Consider the following 14,957-nt stretch of genomic DNA (forward strand, 5'->3'; position numbering starts at 1 on the left):
AATTTCTGTTATTATAATACATATATTTATTAGGAAAGTATATTATGTAAAAACTAAATAAAATAATTAAATTCCCAAAATGACTATGTATAATATTTTAAAAATTACATAATTAAATAGTTTTGCATGCATTCATAAAAATTCGAATAATGAAATTCATATCAATATATTATATATGATTGCATATAAACGCATAAAAATATAATATAAGACAAAAGGCTAACATTCGGCTGTAATATCAATGCAAACTTCTGAGCATAATTTTCATTCAATGCTCATCTCTGTTAAAATTTCTCCTTCCGATCTAGCAGAGGTGAAATCCACTAATAAAATCTTGTTAGGTTTTGACAATTCAAACGCTGGTCCGCAATTTAACCTTCTCTATAATATACGTTCTCTGTTCGAATTTCGAAATTCAAAACCAACGCAATTGCGTCGTTTGAATTTTAGTTTTGGTAATTAAATTATTAAATATATTCGCAAATGAATAAAATTTAAAACAAAAAGTTTGCTTTACTAATTTAAATATAAATAAGTCTATAAAAGTGCATCAATTTGAAGATTTGATATTAATAGAGAATTTTAGGCAACGTGTTAGCCCACTACTCGCAGCTTATCCAATCTTTAGTAAATTAAATGTTTTTTCGACTTTTCTACAAAAATGTTATTTTTACTTCTCACATGCACAAGAAGACAAGAACTTTCCTTATTAAGAGTATAATTCCTGTATTGAATGGAGTAAATAATAACATAAATAAAATCATAATTACGCGTTAATATCATATTGTAACGGATTTCTCGATAAATCGTTTACATATAACTCAGTCTTGAGTTCAATCACTGGATTGTTAAATAATCGTCGATTTAATAGCTATACACTTATCTTTATTTCTAATACCAACAACTTAACGCTTTACTACTTATTATCCGAGCTTACAACTTCTTGCTTATATCTCAATTGCTCTTAACAAAAGTTCGCAACTAGACATTTTAGCAACTACAAATTCGCTGTCTAGTTGATTCTGGCAATTTATCGCCGATTAGATTTTGTTCTATTATCCGTGTTCGTCACACTGCGATCCACCTAAGTCTGATGGTTCCGATTAGACATATTTGCGGTACCAAACAAGAAGCATTTATATCTCATATTTCGTCTTCTAGGCTATTGTTAACTTGATAGCCGTCCTTCTCTTATTGTAGTTAATTCCATATGATCCAACAATTTTCCGGATACCCAGTTCCTGATCTATCCCTTGACTTAAAGCTGACTCAAGCTTCCATTCTTGATTACAACGTGGATCATCCAGACTCAGGGCAATTCGCCCAAATGGTGCACATGGATTGTACTGCCTCATCTGGTCATGACTCTTGAATCTCAATCTTTTAGCTGCAATTCACTCAGCATAATTGGCAATCCTCTCTATAGCCGATTGATGACAACTCTTTGCTTTTTTAACTTCTTCAAGGTCATTGTGATTCTCAGTTATGCAGCTCGTTAAGAACTTCAGGAATTCAAACCTTCGCAACAACCATAAGTCTTCGAGAGCTTTGCCCATATTCGCTTTTCCATACTCGATGTAAGCAGCCACATATCAACTTTAAACTACTCCGCTCTGCCCAATATGCTTCTGCGACTGGCCTTCCTTTGGCTATTTCTCCACTCGTTGTAGATTTGTTCAACTCCACTTCATGCATTACCCCTTGCAATGTTTGATCTTCTTGCAAAGGGTCATCCGTTTCAGGTTTAATATTGTCCTGAATTCAAACCTTCGCAACAACCATAAGTCTTCGAGAGCTTTGCCCATCTTCGCTTTTCCATACTCGATGCAAGCAGCCACACATCAACTTTAAACTACTCCGCTCTGCCCAATATGCATTAGCGACTGGCCTTCCTTTGGATATTTCTCCACTCGTTGTAGATTTGTTCAACTCCACTTCATGCATTACACCTTGCAATGTTTGATCTTCTTGCAAAGAGTCAACCGTTTCAGCTTTAATATTGTCCTGCTCTTCCACCTGTGCTGGTATATACGTTTCATATTCTCCCGACTATAAGGACACTTGTATTGGTATGCGTGCATCTTTTACTGCGAACCGCTCTTTCAACTACGTTAATTACATCTGTGATATACGTGCATCTTGTTCTGCGAACTGCTCTTCCAACTGCGTTGACAACCGCGTTTCTGTGCTGTGCCAATATTTGTGACGACACCTCTACTATTTGTTGGGTCATATGTGCATCCTGCTCTTTAAACTGTGTCGATATTTGCGTTGACATCTGCGATATTGCAGAAAAAATCATGTTCACGTCCACAATTCCAATTGAAACACATATTGCTCAGCATTTATGTTTCCTGTTTCCTAGGGTTGTACGAACAAGATGAACAATCAACAAACCCGACAACAACCAACGGTACAAGGCAACAACATCAGCGAACGAACTCGGACAATGGTAAAAACACAAGCAACGATGCAGGTAAGAGTGAATCAGTAACTAAACGCAAGTTCAGTTTCCTGGATGCCCCGTCGCCAGAGGAGAGAGCGTTGTTCGAGGAGCATGCCAGGGACGACGATGATGTCATGCCCCAGTGCAGCGGCCGGTGCGGAAAAAGCGAACCCCAAAGAGACTCTCTCGAGCAGGATCAGCTGCTCGGATACAAAGGTGTAGCAACGGGCGTCCACCGGTGGGGCTCACAAACGCAGAAGGAAGAGGAGAGGCAGACTACCACCCCTTCCACCAACTGGGTGTTGTGGAGGACAGGACGATCCCAGGAGAAAATGCATGAGCGGTGCCAGCCTGAAATTATACCTAAGGCACCTCCAGGAGGGAAGAGCCAATAGGCAGTGAAATGGACCTGGTCGCTGTACAAGCAAGAAACGACGAAGGAGCGGCTTACTTTCCGGGGGAGACTCCGACAGCACCCCCAGAGAAGTCGGTGGAGTATTGCAGAAGGAATAAGCTGCCCCTCGTCCTGGAATGTGACGCTAGCGCCCACCATACAGAGTAGGGCAGCACGGACTGCAACACACGAAGTGAGTCTCTCATTGAGTTTATAGCTAGTAAGAATTTAAGCATTGCAAACGTGGGGTGCGAACCCACCTTTGTAACTAGTGTTAGAAGGGAGGTGCTAGACATCACTCTTAGTAACGAGTCTATGACAGGGCTGATCTCACAATGGAGGGTGTCATCGGAACCGCTTGAAACTAATGTCAGTAGAAGGGGCAGCTGGCTTCTGGATTGAAAAGCAGATTGGCTGCTCTAAACCAATACATTATAGAGGCATATCAGCAACTGTTCCCTAAAGACAACCACCAAGAGCCGCAACTGCTCCTGGTGGTCTAGACTCTCAGAATTAAAGAAAACGGTTCGCAAGCTTTTTAACAAGGCTAAGCGCACCGGAAACTGAGAGGATTACAGGTGCTGCCTAACTGCTTACAATATGGAGATTAGGGCAGCAAAACAGAAGAGCTTCAGGAAGTTCTGTGAAAGCGTCTCCTCAACGTCAGAGGCAGCAAGGCTGCATAAGGCTCTGGCTAGAGGCAAGACGGACACAGTACTAGCAATTTAAAGATCAGGTGGGACCTATACGTCCAGCGCAGAAGAAAGAGCCACGGCTCTGCTACTTGCGCATTTCCCGGAGACAATTCAAGAAGACCAAATCCGACCTGTGGTCGAACGAAGGCCATCACGCTTAGATTGGATAGTTGCAAAATAGCTCTTCACTGCAGACTCCATCAAGTGGGCCTTCGTCTCCTTTGACAAATATAAGTCTACGGGTTCGGATGGCATCCTTTCAGCATTTCTGCTCTCATACATCCCCGAACTATGGCGCACTGCAAAGGTGATCTTCATACCCAAAGTGGGAAGGAAAGACTACTCATTGGCGAAACCCATCAGGCCAATCAATCTTACTTCCTTCCTGCTTAAGAGTATAGAAAAGATAATAGACCACGAAATCGAAGGTGCTGAGGGCTTCACCGCTTCATGCGAAGCAGCATGCTTAGAAAGCAGGCAGATCAACAAATACTGCTCTGTATCAGCTAACCTCGGACATCCAGAGCTCGTTAGACGAAGGTGAGGTGATGTTATGCTCCTTCCTTGACATCGAAGGTGCTTTTGACAATACGTCTCACGAAAGCGTCTCAATAGCACTGAAGAAAAGGAGTGTGTATGCAGATAGATCACAGCCATACTGCGCACTATGGTAGCTGAAACCTCAGTAGGAGATACTAAAATACAATTAAAAAAATACACAACAAGAGGTTGGCCACAGAGTGGAGTGCTATCCCCCCTACGTTGGAGCCTAGTTGCGGACAATCTCCTTGAGATGCTAACTAGCAATGGAAACCGCTGTCAGGGATATGCGAGATGATATGACATTGTTATATTAGCTAGGGGTAAATTCGTAGACACACTCTGCGATATCGTACAGAGGGGACTGGGACTGGCAAAGGGATGGTGTAGTGGGGTTGGCCTAAACAATAACCCCTCTAAAACTACAATAATTCCCTTCACTAGACGGAGGTCTCTGCCAGGCCTCAGAAATCTATCTCTTGACGGTAGAGTGTTGGAGATGGCCAGCACGGTCAAGTACCTGGGCCTCACGCTGGATTCCACTTTACGGTGGAAGCAGCATGTGGACTTGACCCTAACCATGGGTACGAAAGCACTTATGGTGTGCAACCGACTAGCTGGGAAATCCTGGGGGTGCTCTCCAAGGACCATCAGGTAGATGTACACCATGATCGTAAGACCGAGTATCACGTATAGAGCAGAGGGAGTTGGCAGAGGGAAGGTAATCTCGTCCCAGCAGATGAAGGCGCTAAGTGAGGAAATGCCACTGGCCCTTCTCCCAAAGGACAGCATTACCAAAGTAGTAAGCTTCACTAAGAAGTTCAAGGTTACGCTTCGCAGCAAGGCAGAATGGAATGATTCATCGCTGGACCTGCTGCAAAGGGAAAGCACTATCAAGTGGTACACCGACGGCTCGAAAACGGCGGAGGGGATTGGTGCAGGGGTCGCTGGGCCAAGCACCAAACTCTTCATTCCCATGGGAAGTTTTCCAAGCATTTTCCAAGCCGAGGTCTATGCTATAAGTCGGTGGGTAGAGACAAACCTCCAACACAACTATCGAAATAAAGGTATTGCTATACTCAGCGATAGTCAGGCGGCACTAAAAACGATCTCTACCTATGAGGTCAGATCGCTTCTAGTGCAGGAGTGTATAGAACGGCTGAACAGACTATCAGACCACAACCGAATGCACCTTATTTGGGTGCCTGGCCACAGGCCTGCTCTGCAGCCTCCACAAAAATGGTAGGACCGGAACCATGCATAGCGGCTGGTCCACATACCATTAAAGAGCTGCTCCGTATGGAAGAAAGAACAGGCAGGGAGAGACATTGGCAACAATTTCAAGGCAGGCGCCATGCCAGGTTGCTAATGGGGGCTTACGACCTCAAACGGTTTGTCGCGTTTTTCATCATTGCAGGCTCAAAAAGAATTCCTTCAACATGGGCTTAGCCTCCTCTGCAAACTGTCGGTTCTGTGAGAGGAGTCTGAAACCGCAGAACATCTGCTAATGAACTGCACAGCAGTCTGAAGACGCAGAATGAAGGACCTGGGATCCATGTTTCAAAACAGGGATTGCATCGCTTCACTAGCACCCAGCAGAATATTGGAGTTTATCAACATGCTGGGGCTAGATGAGTCGATCTGTCTTAGGGGAGGGCATAATAGACCATAGGTTGCGGTGCATACCTCAAAACTAAGCTATCTAATCTATCTTATAACTCAATTGATCTTTGCACTCTAATTATAACTGTGCTAGCCTTTGACAAAAGTTCGCCACTAGAACATTCTGGCAACTACGAATTTGCTGTATAGTTGCCTCTGGCTATTAATCGTCGATTCAACTTTATTGTATCACCCGTGCTCGTCACAATATTTTATAACTTATATGTTTTATATGCAACGGTTCCTTTAAATTCGTTTCTTCGTGAATGCATATCTGTAATGACATTTATAAGTTGTCAACATTTTACCTAGCTTCTGAGCTGAGTAAAATTCAGACATTCAGATTCACAACGAAAAATGACGAAATTTTACCTTAATCTGTCAGAATTTTAGTTTTTCTACCGTTTGGCACACAGCTAAAAATTAAAATTCTGACTGATGAAAGTGAAATGGTTTCGTGGTAAACTCGAACGTCAGAATTTTATATTTCTTTTTGGAAGTAAGTAAAAATAATTTATTTCTAGTTGATTGAAAAATTAATCGTAATTTATGGGAAATTGAAAATACATTAGCCCTAGTATGATCAAATGGTCGTTGAAGGAACATATGTTGCTATTGCTTTTTTCGCATCACATTATGGTTAAAAAAGAAGTTCTTTATGTGCACGATGGGGTTGGTATTGAAGAAAAAATTTGTAATCGTCTTGAACCTTTTTATTTTTAAATGGAAAATTCTGTTGTAGGCGGAGGAACATCCATCATACATAATTTTTGAATATGGTAAAAAGAGACGTACAAACATTCACAATTTTCCAGCTATACAAGTTTTCATCAACATTTGCCCGCATTATCTGGAAAATTTTCTTTTGCAAATTCAGAGGTAACCGATTTTTATGATATATGTCCATATTTGCGGAATATTATACTATTTTATTTTGTTTTATAGAATCAAAATGGAGCAAAGATTTTTATATATAATGTAGTTTTTAATTGTTCTTAAAAAATTGATTAAATATATGATGATATTGATGATAGAAATTCTGATGATTCGAAGTTTGTAACACCCAGAAGAAAACGTCAGATACGCTTTAAAATACATACATATATAGATATATAAATGATCAGCATCTCGAGCTGAGTCGATTTAGCTATATCCGTTCGTCAGTATATACACGATCTAGTCCCTCAGGTTTAAAGATATCGATCATATTTACACACGTCTTTTTCTTCCCAAAATTTTCATTTGTCGGAACCGCCGATATCGGCCCACTATAGCATATGGCTGCCATATAAACCTAACGGCATGGATTACTGTAAGTAACGTTGCAATTTCCGTAGAAATTGTTCATATCGGATCAATTTAGCAGATACATACAAGTAGCTGTCATACAAACTGATCAAAATCCAGTCCTTGTATAACTTTTTTAATTGACAAAATATCGATCACCGAAGAAAGTGTTCAGATCGCATACTTGTATAACTGCCATGCAACCTGACCGATCAAAATCAAGTTCTTGTATGATATATTTGTATTTGGAGGGGTAGTATAGCTTCGGTTCAACCGAAGTTAACGTTTAATATAAAAATGGACTCATCTTGATTGGCGAAATGTTATCTTGTCAGATAAGTCCAAGTTTAACCTTTTTTGAAGCGACGGTCTTGGGCAACTAGCCCTATTAGATGGAACCGTTAACGGGACTAAGTATCAGGAGATACTTGGGACTAATTTAATACCCTTAATAGAGAACCACTTTTCACGAGCGTATGTCCTTATTTTTCAAGATGACTCTGCGCCCTGCCATCGTGCTAAAATAGTAAGTATACATTTTTTTGTACAACTAGAGTTTATTGCTATAATTTTAATTACAAATTTTACACTTGTTCTTTCTTCTTTCTTTCAGGTGAATAATTATTTATCGAAAATCGGGGTCTCGTCTTTGGAGTGGCCAGGTAACAGTCCGGATCTCAACCCCATTGAGAACCTTTAGTTTGTAATGAAGGCTCAGGTCGCACAGAAGAGACCAAAAACTTTAGCGGAATTGGACAGAATTCTCGAAGAAGTGTGGTATAACGGTATCGCAGCAGGAACTTTAAAAATCTTATTAATTAAATGCCCGAGCGTGTAAAAGCCATTATTAAAAGCAGAGGAGGTTCGACAAAATATTAATGAGATTGTTTTTTTATCGATTAATGTTTAATCTAACTAAAACTATAAAATCATTTCTATAGTGTAAATAAAAAAGAATTTATCACTGTTTATATTGTTAGCTACCAAAATGAAAAATTATCTAAAATTAAAAAAAAATTAAAAAAAAATTATGAGTACAATGCACACACTGACTTTGTTTACACTTAATACTCGTGTATTAACCATATATTATTGTTTAAAACAGTAAAAAAAAAACATTTGACCAATACAATAAGGAAAAACTATGATTTTTTAGTTGTCCGGATTTCACTGTCCGCTACTGTATATATTATGGAATTTAATTGTGTACAACGTAATAATAAAATTCGAATAATAAACTAAATTGTTCAACTAAATAATATTTCAATTCTTTAATTGTTTGGTTGCTGTTAAAGTGGGATGTGCTCCCTAATCTATCGGGTGCAAGTTTTAATCAGTATATATATATGTATATAAAATGCAAGTTGGAGGCTAGCACGTGGTTTAAAACTTTCATTTAACGCAAGTCTTTAATTAATTTTTATACTCTCGTAACTTGTTGCTACAGAGTATAATAGTTTTGTTCACCTAACGGTTGTTTGTATCACCTAAAACTAATCGATATAGGGTTATATATATATATAAATGATCAGGATGAAGAGACGAGTTGAAATCCGGGTGACTGTCTGTCCGTCCGCCCGTCTGTGCAAGCTGTAACTTGAGTAAAAATTGAGATATCTTTATGAAACTTGGTACACATGTTTCTTGGTACCGTAAGACCGCTGCCACAAAACGGCATTAATCAAAAACAAATAAATTGCCATAACGAAGCTCCACAATAAGATACAAGACTGATATTTGGTATACAGGATAACATTAGGGAGGGGCATCTGCAGTTAAAATTTTTTTTAAAGTGGGTGTGGTCCCGCCTCTAATAAGTTTAATGTGCATATCTTCTATACCACTGAAGCTATAATAACAAAATTCAATGTTTTAGCATCTCTATCGACGGTGTGAAAATGGGTGAAATCGGGTGACAACCCCGCCCACTCCCCATATAACGGTACTGTTAAAAACTACTAAAAGCGCGATAAATCAAGCACTAAACAAGCCAGAGACATTTAATTTTATCTCTTCTCATATGTTATAGTACTAAAATGGGCGAAATCGGATTACAACCACGCCTATTTCCCATATAACATCATTTTAAATTCCATCTGATTTTTTAACTTTCCAGTATGCAAATCAAGCAACAATGATTGTATCGGGGTAAACTTTGCGTGAATAATTCGTTTAAAATATGCCACCTTGTGACCAAAAATTATCTAAATTGAACCAAAACTGTTCAAGCCCCTAGGTACTGAATATGTGGACCCCAGTGCCAATAGTTGACTTTTTACCGAAAATATCGGTCAACATAGAACAAGGCGGCAAGATCCACAAAGAAATCTAAAACGAGATTTGACTTTGCGAGAGTATAAAATGTTCGAACTTAGCCCTTCCTTTCATGTTTAATTTATTTTTGCGTTCTCTAAACATAAAAAATGTTGATCACAAAAATAAATGTCAGTCGGCGCTCTGACGAAAAGCCGTCATAAGCCATTTTTAAGTATTGTACAAAGTAGAAGTGTTCACAATTATTGTTTTGATTTTTCAAACAAATTTCCTGGCACATGTGTCCTTAGGAACATTGAAGAGTTTGCTACTGCTTACCGCCGAATGAACCATAGCTATGATTGCAAAATGTCGTTGAACAATGTCAAAAAACATAATATCACTCATCAATTAAACTACAAAACTCAAAATTGCTACAATGAGAAGTTATTTATGTTTTTAAGAAAGTATCATAGTCTAGAGGCTAGGGGCAATAAACATATTTACTATCCACTTTTTATCACTTGTTTACTCTTATTTAAAAGTTATGCGTCCTTCAAGTAGCAGGGGGAAAACACCCTTCATCGTTGTCACGATTTCTACCCTTTTAGTCAGTTGAAAATTAAATTGGTTCATACGATAGAACAATAGAGAGATTTTAAAAATGAGTATGCCAAATTGCAAACACATCGACCGTTTAGAACTTCAGGCGTAGCGATCGCATCGAAAAAGGTATTTTCGAGAAAACGTGTTTCATGTTTCGTCATCCGCTCAAACCGGTCTGGTTGCCACGTCACTAAAACGGATATAACTTTGAAATTAACACTACTCAACAAATCTGCAGGCTTATACTTGCCTCCGGTCTGAAGTGAGAGTTAAGGTACAATTGTGTTGGTAGGGAACATTTGTTGTGAACGAGCCTACATTTTTTTTTCTATTTGGTTAGCATGGCATCTGTCAAGGTTATTGATTATCTTGCAGTCATTGAACAAACAACATCATATTTTTCAGTGTGTTGAAAATGTCAAACTATGTACCGGAAATTGATGATTTGCGGAAAGCATTAATTTTTTTGTTTACATTTGAAGAAAAGTACTGCAAAAGATGGTTTCAACGGTTCAGAGATAATGACTTTGATGTGATCAATGAAGAACGTGGAGCACCACCAAAAAAGTTTGAAGACGCCGAACTGCAAGCAGTATGGGATAAAGATGATATTTTGAGTCAAAAGCAAATGGCAGAAATGTTAAATGTTACACAACAAACAATTTTAGACCGTTTGAAAGCTATGGGAAAAATCCAAAAGTGTTGAAAATGGGTGCCACATGAATTGTATGAAAAGAAAATGAACAAGTAAGGAAGGGCTAAGTTCGGATGTAACCGAACATTTTATACTCTCGCAAAGTCAAATGGTATACTCGTTTGAGATTTCTTTGTGGATTGACTGATATTTTCGGTAGAAGGTCAACTATAGGCACTGGGGTCCACATATTTAGTACTTAGGGGTTTGAACAGTTTTGGTTCGATTTAGACAATTTTTGGCCGCAAGGGGGCATACTTTAATTGCATTATTCACGCAAAGTTTTACGCCGATATAATCATTGTTGCTGGATTTGCATAGTGGAAAGTGAAAGAATCAAGTGGTATTTAAAATGGTGTCATATGGAAAATAGGCGTGGTTGTAATCCGATTTCGCCCATTTTCCCACAATGACATAAAAACATGAAAAGAACGTTACGCACCCAATTTGGTTGAAATCAGTTAAGCAGATCTCAAGATATGGGTTTTCACCTAAAAGTGGGCTGTGCCACGCCCACTGTCTAATTTTGAATGCGGTTCCTATAAAGTCATCTTATACCATCTCAGAGATAAAATTTAATGTCTCTGGCGTGTTTAGTGCTTGATTTATCGCGCTTTTAGTAGTTTTTAACAGTACCGTTATATGGGGAGTGGGCGGAGTTGCCACCCGATTTCAACTATTTTCACACCGTCAATAGAAGTGCTAAAAACATTTGCTTCTAGAGAAGTTTGTTATTATAGCGTTAGCGGTTTAGGAGATATGCATATTAAACCTATTAGAGGCGGGACCACGCCCACTTTTTAAAAAAATTTTTAACTGCAGATGCCCCTTCCTAATGTGATCCTGTGTACCAAATAAAAGTCTTGTATCTTATTGCGGAGCTTAGTTATGGCAAGTTATTTGTTTTTGGTTAATGGCGTTTTGTGAGCGTGGCAGTGGTCCGATTACGCCCATCTGCAATACCAACCGTCTCACGGTACCAAGAAACATGTCTACCAAGTTTCATAAAGATATCTCAATTTTTACTCAAGTTAGAGCTTGCACGGACGGACGGACGGACAGACAGTCACCCGGATTTCAACTCGTCTCTTCATCCTGATCATTTATATATATATAACCCTATATCATTAGTTTTAGGTGATACAAACAACCGTTAGGTGAACAAAACTATTATACTCTGTAGCAACAGGTTGCGAGAGTATAAAAACCGAAAGCGCACTTGTGAAATTTTGTTTCAAAGAAACGAAAGAAAATCAGTTTTATATCGAATTGTCAATGCTCTGTGTTTGGTGGGATCAAAAGGGTGTGGTATATCATGAGCTTCTAAAATCTGGTGTAACTGTTAATACTAATCGCGACAGACAACAAGTGATCAATTTGATCAATTTTGTTACACGACAATGCAACTGCACACAAAGCAAAATCGATTCAGGATACAATCACAATATTTGATTAGGAGCTGCTACCTGCCGTAATTACCAGATTTGGCACCTTCCTATTAGCATTTTTATTCATCGATGGGACATGCATTGACTGAGCAGCACTTCGATTCCTACGCAGAGCGTAACTGAATAAATTAAATTTCGATTATTATACGTATAATGTGATTCGATCTCAAAATTGTGTGAATATGATATGTTTTTCCCCATACGGGAGCTCTCGGTAATGCAACGGAAATTTGAAGCTATTAAAATATTTTAGAGATAAACACGTAAGTACCTCTATAAGGCAGCTAAGTAACAAATATGCATATTTTCAGATCATGTAGTGCTCTCATTTTTCTATTCACAAATCTATGCTTACATAATTTTAATGCTTGTTCTAGTCAAAGCTTGGTCTTACAATAATATTTTGCTTAACATTTTTTTTCAATTTTTACCACGGAGAATGGTGTTCTCAAAATTTAACTACTCTTAAACTAAATTTTTGGTTGTTATCAAAAAGCGAATGAACGTTTCAAGATATACTTAATATGTTTTCGAAGGACGACTGTAAATATTTAGTCTTGTCCACGTTTACTGCCGAACACATTCGTCAAACTTTTTTTATCTCTTTTAAAGCCGAAGCTAACGGTCAATGATATAAAACTTCATTATTTCATTAAATATCCGACCTCAATCAATATCGCTTTGATGTGCGTGGTGCCACGATCATAGTTCAATTTCTGACTGACTTATAAAATCTATGTTATTCTTTTAATCACATAGAATAGCTTGAACTAACCGTAATGTCTTATATAAAATATGGTGTGTTCAAAGGAAAAGGTGAATTTTGATTTTTCGCGGACTGTGTAGTTTGTTTTTGATAACAGTCACTTTTTTGTGTGCTCTTCGATTTTTGACTTTTGAAAGAAATGGATCAAAGAATATGTATTAAATTTTGCGTTGATGGAATAAAGTGCCATGGAATGGAATAAAGTGCTCCAAGGCACTTGAAATGTTGACTGTGGCATTCGCTGAGTCCACTTTGTTTCAAAAAAGAGTTTATAAGTTGTACAAGCGCTTTACAGTAGGCCGAGAAAATGTTAATGACGATGAGCATCCTGGAGGTGTGACCACGTCAACAAGCATAGAAAATATCGAAACAGTGAACAAAATTTTCTTAAAAATCGTCGAGTCACTCGGCTTATGCCATAAAATTTTCTGGAATGTTTTGGGAATGAAACATGTGGCAGCGAAGTTTGTTCCGAAATTGCTAAATTCACGATAATGCACCAGCTCACACATTAATGCTTATTTAAAAAAAACCGTAACTATGCCTTATAGACCGTTTTCACCAGATTTAACTCCCTGTGACTTTTCCCTATTCCAAAAACTAAAGAAACCAATGAAAGGTAATCGTTTTGCCACAATTGATGAGATTAAGTCAGAATCGAAGAAAAAGCTAATGGCCATGCCGAAAAGTGCATTTCAGTTGTGCTTCGAAGATTGGAAAAAGCGTTGGCACAAGTGTAATACAATATATCCGATGGGGATTACTTTGATGAAGACAAAATAGATATTGATGAATAAATAAGTACATTTCAAAAAAATCCTTTGAACAGACCGATATATCGCACGAAACTATTTTATTTATTTTACTAAGCATCATAGTTCAAACAGTCACCGACGCAAAACCGTGGAACAAATCAGCTGATACGATCTATCTTATGTGTGCCCAATATAAATGAACACTTACCACTGCTTCTACAGACCATATGGTAGGATATCCGCGAAAATTGGATTGTTCCCGTAGAAACGAGTGAGCTGAGAGTGAAAGAGGAATCTCTTGCAACGAACTGTTGCCAGTCTCGATATTTTGTAGTAATTAAAAAATAAACTTGAATATATTTGAAATATTCTTAAGTAAAAATCACAGTCGAATACATTTATTTATAAATATGTAGACTATTTCTAATAGTTAGATTTTAGTTTTAAGCTTTTACATTATGAAAAATTATAACTAAAAACCAAATCGTGTATAAAAATAGAACATTGGCAACATTGGTGAAATGAAAACTGAGTTTGATATGGGCGGTAAGTACGTAAGCGATGAATGTCGGTGACTGTTTGAACTATCACTCTTAAGCAATAATTAGGTTTACCGCACTTTTATTTGAATTTCAAATCCAAAACGGATCTTTTTCAGTGGTTCATTTTTACGAGAATAGAATTTGTTTTCATTATTGGAAGCTATATTATTTGAATGCTTTGTGTAAAATTATTATGTTATTTAAGAGGCATGAAATCAGTGTCGATTTGAGTTTCTAACTTATCTTGTAACACAATTATTGGACGGTATTTTGTATTACCTAAAACTAATCGAGTTAGATATAGGATTATGTATATATAAATGATCAGGATGAAGAGACGAACTGAAATATGAGTGACTGTCTGTCCGTCCGTCCGTCTGCGCAAGCTGTAACTGAGATATTTTCATGAAACTTGGTACACATGTTTCTTCGTCCCGTAAGACGGTTGGTGTTGCAGATTACACAGACCACTGTCCCGCCCACAAAGTGCCAATAATCAAAAACAAATACATTGCTATAACTTAGCTCCACAATAAGATACAATACTGTTATTCGGTATACAGGATCACATTGGGGAAGGGCATCTGCATCTTGAAATTTTTTTTAAAGTGGGCGTGGTTCCGCCCCCTAATTGGTTTAATGTGAACTCCCACTCCTCATATAACGGTACAGTTAAAAACTACTAAAAGCGCGATAAATCAAGCACTAACCACGTCAAAAAAATTAAATTCAATCTTTGAGATGGTATGAGAAGACTTTATAGGAATCGCGTTCAAAATTAGACAGTGGGCGAGGCACCGCCTACTTTTAGGTCAAAACCCATATCTTGGGCTTTGCTCAACCGATTTCAACCCAATTCGGTACATAGC

At 38.1% G+C, this 14,957-nt stretch overlaps 1 long non-coding RNA gene across 1 annotated transcript; it reads left to right on the forward strand.

Annotated features, from left to right (window-relative positions):
* Positions 1-6,011: 6,011 nt before the first annotated feature.
* Positions 6,012-6,774, forward strand: LOC138857255 (uncharacterized). Its single transcript, XR_011396333.1, has 4 exons — positions 6,012-6,236; positions 6,310-6,409; positions 6,480-6,616; positions 6,683-6,774. It is a non-coding gene; the product is annotated as an uncharacterized lncRNA (long non-coding RNA).
* The last annotated feature ends 8,183 nt before the right edge of the window (positions 6,775-14,957 follow it).

This window comes from Bactrocera oleae, chromosome 5 (assembly GCF_042242935.1).
Source record: "Bactrocera oleae isolate idBacOlea1 chromosome 5, idBacOlea1, whole genome shotgun sequence".
In the NCBI taxonomy this organism is placed as follows: Eukaryota; Metazoa; Arthropoda; class Insecta; order Diptera; family Tephritidae; genus Bactrocera; species Bactrocera oleae.